This window comes from Aplidium turbinatum, chromosome 6 (assembly GCF_918807975.1).
Source record: "Aplidium turbinatum chromosome 6, kaAplTurb1.1, whole genome shotgun sequence".
Classification (NCBI taxonomy): domain Eukaryota; kingdom Metazoa; phylum Chordata; class Ascidiacea; order Aplousobranchia; family Polyclinidae; genus Aplidium; species Aplidium turbinatum.
In genome coordinates, this window is record NC_137477.1 from 31,230,033 (window position 1) to 31,242,480 (window position 12,448).

Below are 12,448 nucleotides of genomic sequence, written 5' to 3' on the forward strand. Positions count from 1 at the left end.
TCACTTGTATTTATCTCGTAGAGCGTCGATACAATATAATATAACACCTGTCATGCTACATACATAACGTGTTTTGTCAGCACCACGGTGTAATGAATTCTAGGTCATTGATTTTCGTGATGAGTTCATAGCGTCCCTACAATGAAGAATGAGAGGTACTTCAAGCGGTCCCATCATTGCTAAAAATCATTATACGTTTCACATATTTGTGTAATCGGTTGTAACAGTCAAATTATGCTAATTTACTGTCATTCAACCTATTTAGACAAATATAGATGAGTTTATATCGGACAGAAAACAAAGTATCCTGGCTCATTTTAATTTCTTTGCGCAAAACTTATAAACTTTACAGCTATTCTACGTCATTTTGATGTCTCATAGCACTTTGTTATTTATGAGATGAAGAATACTTTGAATAAGACACAAAGCATTCCTGATTATTGCGGCAAACTCTTGAATTATGTAAAATCGTACTGATGAATTCCTCTAAAGGTGCGATATAGATTATCTGCAACAGGTTTGCAGTATATTTAGCTCTGGGAGTACTATGAGCAACTGTCCAAATAAAACGACGTCTACGATATGTTAGTATGCTAAAGACCAACGTTGCGTACAGGAGTAATGTAGAAATGCACATAATACCATGGCGATATTACAAGTCAGGTTACATCATTAGGCTATATGAAAAAAATATGTTTTATGGCCCAATTAATTTGATATTGAAAAGGCCAGAAGTAAAGTAATAAACTTCGGAGCATAACCGCAGGATTTAGAGGAAATTCGGACTATGAATATCAAAGCTAACACATTAGCGAACATATTATTCAAACGTTTCGATAACTGCTGTTTCCATCGTCAGTCAAAAGTAAGAATGAAGCTATGTTTTTACAATGGCAAAATCGAGCGAAAAATGCGATACAGTAGTTGAGTCACTTCGGCTATCAAAATCAGTCACTCAACAACGATTCAACATCTGCCAACGTTGAATCAATGCAAATGGCTGACTCTGCCAGCAAGGGATAGTATAGCGTCTGAATAATAATTGTAACGAATGTCTGCTCTTTCCTCCAATTATTGTATTATTAAATTTAACTTCTCAATTGCTCAAAACACGAACAATTGAAGAAAAAAATCTTCTCACACCCTATATTGGATTTATTTTTCTTGCAAAATGAAGTCATTTTGTTTCAGCAAGTGGCCCGTGTGTACCTTATACCACAGTTCAAAATTATGGTTTCGAATGTGTATTATGATGCAAAGCAAACGGCAAATTTATTAGCAACCGAAGATGAAAGAGATGCAAATTTTTCGGATAGTGATGTTGATTTGCCTTTATCTGATGGTGAAGGTGGTCCGCTAACATCTGACAAGAGTAACGAAGATGAGGTCGTGACCGTCAGACATAGGCAGTCCCAACGTCGTAGGAGCCATGACGTCAAATCATTAGATAGCGCCTTGGATGAGGAAAATTACCATACATTGCCTGACCAGGAAGAGGAGCGAATGTCGGTGGTTGTTGACTAAAGAAGTAGAGTGCAAGTTGTTTGGAGTACCAAGTAACCATCAATAAGAGGAAGACAAAACTCTGCTAATGTGGTGCACAGTTTACCAGGAGTAAAGCGCGATTATCAATATGCAATAGGGTGGAGTGAAAAAAACTTTTTCTGTCATATTAATGAAGAGGGGTGCTAAAAGGGTGTCATAAGGTCTAATATTGACTTTAAAATTATTTTTTTGATGTGGCACCCAAAATCGAGCGTGCCACCCAGCCCCATGGGTCACGCAAAGGTCAAAATCCATGAAAACAGCGTAACTTTTTTTATAATGCTCCTAGAAACCTGGGAGTAGGCTTAAAAGTTGCAGAACAGCTATATTCCTATATGCTCTAAAAGAACATTTTGTTCTAAATGCATCTATTGGGCAGATATTCCAAAAAAACATATTTTTTCCATTTTCGAGGGCAAATTTAGATGAAATTGCATTTATTTGATGCTTAAATACATTTTTTTACTACACTTTGTTCATTTGTTTTGGGTGTTATTATGGAGTCTACATATTTGGACAGATGGGAACCTTGGCTATTTTAATTGAATGGTTATGGTTGGTTACCTACGGTAGTTTGTTGGTAGGTAGGCCTACTATACCATAACGTCCTTAGCATTAGCATATTGTAGCGGACTTAATGAAGCAAGCGAATACTATCTTTTAATTTGATATTGTTATACATTCATCAATATTATAGATAGTTACTTACACATTGAACAGGATATTTAGAACAGCACATATCTAGGTATTTAAATTAAAATAGAAAATGCACAATCAAACCATAGCTAAGCCACAATTCGACTGACCTGCCACCATCCCCAGTCTACAATCGAACAATTGTTCAATCTGCAGGACGCTTTTGAAATTTAAAGCAACAGTAGCCAGCTTCGAGGAAATACATGGATATAAAACAATTGTACAGTTAAACCATAAAAAAATGTTACAAGAATAGTAGGTATTTAAATCATCATAATATTAGTCCATTAGGAAGCAAAATGTTTCTTGGTGTCAAAGCGTTTCAGTAAACACTAAGAGTTAATTTTTTGCCTGATCAATCCATCACGTTTTTCATAGCCAGCAACTGAAGACGATGCTCAGTAACAAGTTTAATGTGCCTTTCAACAGCTTGACCATGACATGGATGACACAATGGGGTGAATCTTACTTCTTCAAGCTGAACATTATTCAAGTGTGTGATTGCCGGATGTTCAGAGATGTCAGCCACGTTTAAATTGACCATTTTAAAATATTCTTTTGCTTTAAAGTTTAGCTTTGGCACCAAGAATCGTCGCACATCAACATTATCGTTGCTTGATTCGTCTTCGCCATCTGATTGATCAACAAATCCACCTTCAAAATCACCCATATCCATATTTCCAATTGTGTAATTCGATAAACAACCTCTAATTGATAGAATCTTGTTAATAGCCATTCTCCTCACATCTTCATTTCCATCTGCTAGCAATAACATGCTTAACAGTATGTTTTCTGAATGAGCAGAGAATGCATTTCTTTGCACAACATTTAGTGAAATGTCCCTGACTCTCTTATTTGGAAATTTAATGATCCTTTAAACGAGGCCAAACAGATCTGTTGCACCACTTCTAATTCGATTCTCTCGCTTAATTTGAAACCATTTTGGGAAATATACTTTTATGCAAAATTCAGTCAATAATTGAAGCATTGCAGATGGCTTTTCGACTGAGACATAATACCGCATTATTCTGCAAGCGAGAGTCAACCGCCGGGAGTGAAATATTGGCCCAATTTCTAGAAGTTCCAAATCATAGTCCACATGCCCGAGAATAACCGTCCAACATATTTTGTAGGCATAATGCTGATCGGTGTTGAGATTATCCACAATTTCATTTGTAAGCAACGGAAAATTTTGGTCTAAAATGGGCTTAAACTTAATAACTGGCCAATCAAATACACTTCTATTTTACTCCTTTCCAATTCTTCCAGAAAAGGTATTCGGGCTTTTTGTCGTTCCATCCAAAGCCATAAAAACATGACGTAGTGGCAACTCAAAATGTGGATATAGGTGATTTTGAAGGTGGATTTGTTGATCAATCAGATGGGGAAGTGAATTAAGCAACATTAATGTTGATGTGCGACGATTCTTGGTACCAAAGCTAAACTTTAAAGCAAAAGAATATTTTAAAATGGTCAATTTAAACGTGGCTGACATCTCTGAACATCCGGCAATCACACACTTGAATAATGTTCAGCTTGAAGAAGTAAGATCCACCCCATTGTGTCATCCATGTCATAGTCAAGCTGTTGAAAGGCACATTAAACTTGTTACCGAGGCATCGTCTTCAGTTGCTGGCTATGAAAAACGTGACAGATTGATCAGGCAAAAAATTAACTCTTAAAAACTAACTAACTCTTAAATTAACTATTCAATTAAAATAGCCAAGGTTCCCATCTGTCCAAATTTGTAGACTCCATAATAACACCCAAAATATATGAACAAAGTGTTGTAAAAAAATGTATTTAAGCACCAAATAAATGCAATTTCATCTAAATTTGCCCCCAAAAATGGAAAAATACGTTTTTTTGGAATATCTGCCCAATAGATGCATTTAGAACAAAATATTCTTTTAGAGCATATAGGAACATAGCTGTTCTGCAACTTTTAAGCCTACTCCCAGGTTTCTAGGAGCATTATAAAAAAAGTTACGCTGTTTTCATGGATTTTGACCTTTGCGTGACCCATGGGGCTGGGTGGCACGCTCGATTTTGGGTGCCACATCAAAAAAATAATTTTAAAGTCAATATTAGACCTTATGACACCCTTTTAGCACCCCTCTTTATTAATATGACAGAAAAAGTTTTTTTCACTCCACCCTAATATGCAACGACGTCGTATGATGCATGGCGTTTCTTATTTACAGCAGAGATGATCTACATCATTGTTTCAAGCACCAGCACATGTATACGAGAGAGGCTATCGCGAATATCGGAGGCTCAACGAACATCTTGGCATGCTTCACATTTTCAGCAAACTGATGCCATGGAACTAGAAGCATTCATTGGATTGTGGTGTATTAGAGGACTACTCAAGCGAACATTTCACCGAATTAAGATTGCTTTTCCCATTTATATGGACATCCTATATTTAGTGCGACAATGTCGTTGAACCGATTCAAATTTCTGTCTGCAAATATTCGTTTTGATGATAAAAGCACTAGGGCCAATCGCTGGCAAAGTGACCGATTTACAGCAATCAGAGAACTTTTCCAATATTTTACTGGAAATTGTGAAAAGATTTTAATACCAGAAGACTTCCTTTCACTGGATGAGACTTTGTTTCCATCCCGCGTTGGTGTGTCCTTCAGGCAATAAGCTTCAGGCAAAAAATAAGCCTGCTAAATATGATTTTTTGCTAAGAAGCATAAATAGTGCGCGTATGTCATTCACCTATGTCATACCTATGTCACCTATGTCACCGTATGTCATACCGCCATAGCTTATGCGGGTAAGCCAGTAGGTGTACCAGGACCACACTATCTGACTTCCACTATGGAATATGTGGAAACGTTGGTACACAATTTGGACAGAGTTTCTTCGCTTCAAGGACGAAACATATCCCTTGATCGCTTTTACACTTCACTTGATTAGGCAGAATGGCTTTGGAACAAAAACATAACTTTAGTTGGAAAATGGCAAAGCAATAGAAAAGGGGTTAGCGAGTTAAAATCTCTCACTGATTGGGAAGCCTTCAGTACCAAAATTTACTGGGAGGAGTCGAGAAACCACATTACCGTTACGTCGTACGCAGTCAAACCAAAATCTACCGGTAAACGCAATGTTCTGGTCTTATCAACTATGCAGCCAATCCTTGGAGTAACCAAAGATGACGGAAAGGAGAAACCTGCAATAATCAAGCTCTACGATTTTACCAAGGGTGGGACTGATGTCGTCGACCAGAAGATGGCATATTATAGCGTCAAGCCGAAATCAGCAAAATGGACTGTGTCTGCATTTTCTTACATTTTAGACGTTGCGCGGGTCAATGCGATGACCATTAGTTACTTGAACCGCGAGTTGTCCTTTTCACAAGCCAAGAGAGACGAAAGTTTTGTAGAGGGGTGGCAGCTAGCCATGTCATTAGTCAAACCACACATGTCTAGACGATCGGATGATGTACCTATTCTACGTGGGTCACTCCGCCATGCAATGTCAACATTTTTGGGACGAAACCATGGATTAACAGCAAACTCAAATTTGCTATTACCAGTGGTTTTCATAATGAAATAGCGGGCTATCATAAGATTTGTTCTTATCATGTTATCGTTGATTATGAGATTAGATATTTTAATCACAGTATTTGGTCATTTCTGCTATATGGCTGTGAATCCTGGACTGTATGCCCGAAGATAGTAAAGAAGATCAACAGTGCTGAAATTTGGTTCATTCGTAGAATGATGGGAATTAACTGGATGGATAAAATCACTAACGAAGAAGTGTGGAGACGCTCTGGGTGCACCCCTGGCGTCCTCATCACAACTATCAACAAAAGGCAAATGACATTTATCGGGCATGTCTACCGCAAACGCGGAATTGAACACTCGGCAATGATGGGGCGATTTCCTGGTCAGAGACACCAGGGGCGTCCACGTTTGGAAATCTTCAAAAATCTTTCAACGTGGACAAACCAAAATTTTGAAAATCTAATTAGAAGTATGGACAATCGATCGTTGTGGAGACTCACGGTAGCCGACGCCTTATTCAGGCATGGCCGGTGATGATGATGATTTGGTCATCACCGTTTTATTCAAAAGCGGGGTATTTTTCTATCTATTAATTGATCGAAATATTACTTATAAAGCTGTGCGGTTCAATTTCATTACCATTATACTTGACGATGCTAATTTACTACACTTGCAATACGGTCTGTTTTGTACAATATTTCGCACAAGTCATATTTTTTTTGTGACTGGAATTTCTTGTCTTCGAAAAATCTTGATAAGTCAGTTTTTCTCAATGCAATGACGAGCTGCATGTCTTCATTTTCAATAAACAGTGCCTGGATGACATTATGTGTTTCCATTTTCGCTGATAGGCATTACTTTCACAGATCAAATGTTTGTACTGTTTCAACGTCTGACGATGGTGAACCGCTGTAAAGCGGCCGATATTTCCTGCGAAAGTTTTGCGTAACAAAAAAGCATTCATTCAAGAGGAATGCAATTTGAAACAAACTCATGATTTTCTTAGGTTGTATCGCAACACCGCTGAACGTTGTATCGACATAAGCAAAGTATCTATAAGCTGTTAGCACTCGCAATGACACGATAGGACATATCAAGCTGTGCTTATTTCTCTACGATGAGAATTAGGTCAGGGCAAGAACGGAAAACCAGAGTTGACCTTTCGCTGCTTGATATTTGAGCAAACAAATTATATGGTAGATTATATTATGGTAGAGTAGATTACTTACATACGTTTGACGTCTGTTGATGTTGTGTATGTCTTGTAAAAGCAGCGCGATCATTTCGGTTACAGCTGCACAAGCTAACGCAAGGCGAGGCACGAAAGTAGATGCTCATAATAATTTGACGTCTACTGGCGTTGAATCAATGCAAATAGGGTGATGTTTCTATAAAAGATTCAATTTTGCAAGTTGGGCACGTGCTATGCGCCGGCGCGTATCACCAGTGAATAAAGAAACAACAGGAGAAAATTTCTGCTCCTAAAAAGAGCAAACTGCAAAATTGTTTGTGACAAGGTGTCATAAACCACGTTGTATTTCAAAAAGTATTTGAGATACAAATTTTTGAGTAGCAACTCCAATATGCGTATGAAGTTTGTGACAAAGTCATGAAATTTCAGCTTTTTAGAATAGTTTTATCGTATGGTTTTCAGCGTTTAAAAATTCGTAAGGCATGAGATGCCCTAGCCCAGGCATGAAAGTGTTAAAATCAAGGTAAGTTTTGATAAAAGTTGCGGCACAATGAACTCACTAACAGATCTTATCCGCCGCTCTGTGTAATGAAGCGTGACGTGGAAAACAATCACTCTGGTTGCTTCATTGACAAGCACCAAATCGCTTGTGGTTGGTTTTGAATCTGTATCCTCGGACTGACAAAGCCTTGATAGTTTTTTCCTGGTAGTAATTCGTATAAGCTTACTTGTAGAAGCTCTTGACGCAGGGCCGGTTACCAAGATTGGCAGAGTGAAGTTTCCGATAGTTGAAATGTTGTTGCCGGGGAATTATTCCATTCATTAGGTGCCGCTGAATCTTGAAAATGCGCTTGAGCAACGCATTTCAGGAGAGCAGTCCTGAAATGCGTTGCTCAAGGGCACATCCTGAAAGTGAACGTGAAAACAACGTTAAGAACCAAGGAACTGCCTGTTGTAGGCCTATATTATTCAAGTTACTTTTATAAGAAAAACAGGCCAAGTGATACAACGATAAGTCATTTATTAATGGGCTCTGGTTGGTCACAGCGGTAAACCATAATCTCTTTGTGGGAAAATTGTAACATAAGATTCCCGAATTCGTTCGTCTGAATGTAATGACCGAACAAGAAACACTCCTTTGAAACGTCTATTCAAACTTGTATTTCTGTAAAATTAGCCCGCGGCTATCGAAATCGAGATGCAACGCCGTACACCTCTAAAAAACTGTCACTACAGAACAAACTACTTAGATAAAAGACGGAAAATTTGTCCAGCTAGCAAGCACCAAGCAAACAGTTAAACTTGCGACTGACTTCCAACAAACAATTTATGAATGACTAGAATAATTTGCGATATCTCAAATGCACGTAGACAGTAACTGTGACGCAATAATGCAAGACATTGTCACGCAATTCAAACCCGTGTTCAAAGCGGCTGATGCAATATTTCATCAGGTCTTACGACCGATGGTGCAATATTTGGACATTTTCTAGCAATTTCCATGACGTAAGATGCCAGCTAGGTTAAGTAGACCATAACGGTTTTTATATGACGTTTGATTTGGTGAAAATTGTCGGGAACACTGGTAAATGCCCATAAGTTACCCAATGAATGCCCAATGAATGCATAAATGCCCAATGCCCATAACTCTTAGAAGAACTGCTAGTGGTGTGTTACTGTGTTGGTGTAAAAGCAAAATGCTGTTGGTCTACAAATCTGATAAACTTGAAACTCCTTCCTGCGTTATTGTGTCTTTATAGGCTAATAATAAGTGAGAAGTATTGTCTTATTTGCTGCAATAAGTACGGTAGCCTACCTTAGGCTAAGTAAATTGCCGTTTGTAGCCTTTTTTGTTTCTTTACTAACTTGTGAAAACAAAGTAGGCTATCACTCATGCCCTACTTGCACTGAATATGAATCAACTGCAGTAGGCTAATAAGAATTGTTAAAGGGATATATCTTTTAAGAATGCTTTTCACCAAGCTCGTTTATTTAGCCAAAGTAAGCAAACTTAATTGAAACAACAATATAAATAATTGCCACAAAATTACAGTTGAGATAGGCTATCACTGCTGTAAAGGAAGCGTTTTCCATGGTTTTATTGAGCTGGATTGCCATTTAATCAAAGCCGTAGCCTAACTTGGTCAGTTGGGGCCCCGATGCAATTATGGAGCCTCCGTTTATTTCTGTGTAATATTGTAGGCCTATAACGTAGAAATTACGTATATGGAACCAAAGCTCGTAGGTGCTACAGACTACAAAACACTGGTAGGCCTATCTATCGCTGTCAATTCTTGCTACAATCGGCTGCCGACAAACATTTATTGTTACCGCATACGATGTTGAAGACGTATGGGCATAGGCTACACTTCGCATTTGCCCAAAGTTCTCAAATAAAAATTGGATTTCCGTTGAACTTTGGTGATTTTGTAGGGACCCGAATGAATTTCCATTGTTTTTAGCTCTCTACAAAACGTAATTCTCACATAACATTTACGTTTCTTAAAAACTCACTGAACCCAACAGTGAGAATAAATAGGCTAGTTGCGTTTCTTAAGAAAACTCACTTGTTGTGCACTGGGATAATTTTGATGGATCATTTTTACTCAAATAACCTACCGTACCACCCGCAGCTTTCTCAAGTGAGTCTGTTAAAATGGCCATTTATTGCTTATTCAGTATATCCGCGATTCACCTCTGCAATGGAATCTCACTAGCAGGAGTTCAACCTAGTTTGTAAACATTGTTGGAATTTGCCAATTTTAAATTACGAAACTGTTTCTTTTTCCTTTTTCTGAAAGTGCTTTATATACAGATAACATGAAACCAAGGAACTTTCAGAAATCATTAGTTAAACTACCATTCAACGTTTTATAGGCAGAGAAAACTTTTTCTCGAACCGTAGAAAATTTCATTGTCAGATCACCGCTTCAATGCGTGATGGAAATCCACAGATAAATCTGCATCAGGCATTGCAGAGTGCAAAAAACAGTGTTGCAGAACGCGTTTTCGATTTTCTGATGTGATTTTCTGATGTCTCTGGATTTATTAATATTCAATTGAACACTGAGAATATGTCCTTATAATGTTTGTAATGTATTGTATTGAGTTTAAATTTAACCGTTGTTATTGCGTTCAAAAACGTAGTTGCACTGATGAGAATTTAATATTCGAAAACGCGTTCTGCAACACTGTTTTTTGCACTCTGCAATGCCTGATGCAGATTTATCTGTGGATTTCCATCACGCATTGAAGCGGTGATCTGACAATGAAATTTTCTACGGTTCGAGAAAAAGTTTTCTCTGCCTATAAAACGTTGAATGGTAGTTTAACTAATGCTTTATATACCTCTGCACAAAACAATTTTGACATATAATATAAGATTTACTCATAAAATTCAATTTTAACAGAGACTCTTAATATTACTGGAAATTAACTGAGACTCATAGTATAAGACTCAGACAGAGACTCACAATCTTAACAGAGACTCAGAGAGAGACTCATAATATTACTGAAAATTAACCCAGACTCAGAAGATAACTTTTCAAATTCAAAATCTAAATTCAATTCAACAAAAAACCGAGAACCCCTGCATTGGTGCCTTCCGAGTGTTGCCTTGGCAAGAAAGAAGTAAGAAGAGAACAGGAAAATTCAACCAAAAAGGAGTATTAGTTTATGGTCAACTTCAAGCCGAAAAAGATCGAAAATCAAAGACTTTCTGCTACCGAACTGAAGAAATCAACTAACGGCAAGTGCTTATTTTAATTTTGTTTTTAATTTAACAATTGCCTTCCATCCAAAGCCCAATTTTCAAATGGAAGCGATAATGTTTTATCTCGTATTGCTAAATATTTTCTCAGTTACAACGCTATTAGACGTTGTAGAAAGTATGTTGATAATTAACTTGTATGCTTGTCTCGCACACTGTCCTTCATATTGCATTGTAACGTTAAAGCAAAAAGCGCCTTTGCCTATTTCGCAAAAACAACGTAATTCCGCGTCGATCGTCGATAGAGACAAATGCCTGTAATTCAAAAGGAACGCATAATTTTTGTTGACGACTTTAGCTTTCGAATCACAATGCGCTAGCAAAATGGCTTTTTGGAATGAATGAATGAATGAACACGTAGTATTTTTGTTGACAGCCTTTTGGAAAGTATAATGAATTGGTACGCGTTAAACTCTGTCGTATTTTCTCTCATTTATCTTTATTCTCTGTTCTACATAATTTCGGTATAGTTCTTACTATAAATAAATTGCTATTTTTTCTAAATATATACAAACTTGCGCTGGCGCATTTTGTTGACGTGGGACAAAATTTCTGACGTAATAACGCTTTTTTGATAGCACTGATTTTTACAAGCTATTGTATGCTTGAACATTTTTTTGTTTATTGTCTGAGCAGCGTGGCTAATGGAGCAATCAAGCCCCCACGCAATCTTGTCTGAGCAGCGTGGCTAATGGAGCAATCAAGCCCCCACGCAATCTTGTCTGAGCAACGTGGCTAATGGAGTCCAAACTTGGCCCCCACGTACCCTTTCAAAGCATGTGGCTAATGGTACCTAAATACGGTCCCCACATAGCATTGTTTTACTTTTTATCGAGGTCAACCTGGCATGTTGAAGGGCATGTTTTGACATTGCCTGAGAAATAGCACAGTCTATTCTCATTTATAAAACAACATTGTTTAGGTCCTCAAATGCATTTTACAATCGCATCGCGATACACTGCAACTATAGCAGGTTTTTTTGCAGCTCAAGCTAAATCGCTGGCTGTATTTTTTGCCGAAGCCTTTTGCAACTTCATAAACGAAGTTCAACTTCAGCACAGTGCCATCCTTCAGTTGTGGTCAGACATTTTGGTTCTCGTCAATCGATCGCGTTAGCCAAATGCGTGTGTGTTTTTTTCTCTCTTTGTTTCAATACTCTACCTCTACATTCTTTCAACGTTATCTTGCGACCTTTTTATGTTTCTTTACCTTTTTCTACCTTCCAGATGGTACGTCTAAATCATCTCTAATTCTCTACCAATAATTAGACTGTTTGCTTTTTTTCGGAATAAGAAGTCCTGTAGTGAGTGCTGCTTTATGTTAATTGCTCTTGCGTGAATTAATTCGCTTTGCATTGTTTTGATGTCGTTTTTATATACTGTTTTAGCTACAACACATTATTTCTGCACCTTGTATTTTTATTACTTTCAGGAGAAATCACCAGAGCATATTTACTGGCAGTGACGCACAAAGCCTGGTTCGATTCGGAAAGCTCGAAACGCAACAAAACACTCTGATGAAGTGAGAAACGAGAAGCCTAATCATATCGAACTCTGAAGTATAAAGACATTATCCGAATCAAGCCAGAGACTTAAAGACGAACACACGCCACGCTCGCATGATTTCTCTTTAAAAAAAAAAAAAATATATACATAAAAAAATAAAAATTAAACATGGCAAGTCAAGGCTTGCTTGCGCCAGACTTTCATCCGATGAAACTTG